Source organism: Arachis hypogaea, chromosome 16 (genome assembly GCF_003086295.3).
Source record: "Arachis hypogaea cultivar Tifrunner chromosome 16, arahy.Tifrunner.gnm2.J5K5, whole genome shotgun sequence".
Classification (NCBI taxonomy): Eukaryota; Viridiplantae; Streptophyta; class Magnoliopsida; order Fabales; family Fabaceae; genus Arachis; species Arachis hypogaea.
Window position 1 is genome coordinate 62,552,643 of NC_092051.1, and position 960 is coordinate 62,553,602.

The following is a 960-nucleotide window of genomic DNA, read 5'->3' on the forward strand; positions in this document are numbered from 1 at the left end:
GATAAGATCAGAAATGGGGAATTCATTGGGCTTAGGAGATAGTGCATTCTCCGGATTAAGTTCATTTTCATCTCTTCCTCAATCAATGCGTTCATTGATCTCCTTGGCAATCTTAAGTGATCGAATTACAATTCATTGTAATTTAATCTCTCAAATCTTGATCAATAGCCAATTCCTTGGTCAATTGCTCATGAGAAGAGATGAAGTATTGTCACTGATTATACCACATGCATTCCCAAATCAAGTGTTGGTAGAATTATAGTCACCATATCCATCTAACCCCAATTTGGTCCAACATGAGAAAGCATTTCTAGCATGATCTCTTCATTCCTCTTCCAAGGTTCAGAAGAGATCCAAGAATAAATAGCTTCTTTTCCAAGATAACTACCCAATTGGATGAAGATTGAAAGCTTTCTAGTAAAATTAAGAGAAAAGATAGAAGAAGAATAATGAAAACTAATATTGATCCATTAAATTACAACAGAGCTCCCTAACCCAATGAAAGGGGTTTAGTTGTTCATAGCTCTGGAAATCGAAAACAAAGATGGAAAATACATTAGGAAAAGTAAAACTAGTAGTGCACAGAGAGTAAAATTATACAGAGAGTAGTTCTCCAATTTCCAACTCCCCCCAAAAAATCTTTTTTTTTAATTCAAAACTACCCCTATATATACTACTCTTCTGATCTTCTAGTTGGTTCTTCAAGTCTTGGATATGGGCCTTTGGATCTTGAGTTTGAAGCAGTTATCCTCTTTAGTGGGCTTAGCTTTACTTGCAGAGAGAAAGTGTGAAGTAGGCAGGGTGTTTAGCTCAGGACGTTAGTGGCGTTAACGTTAAGTGAGAGTGTGGGTTCGAGAACGTTGGTGACAATCACCTTTTTCACTAACGTTCCTAACTCAGGGATGATCCACGTTAACTTCAACGTTAGTGGCACCAACGTGACCACTAACGTTGCCTCTT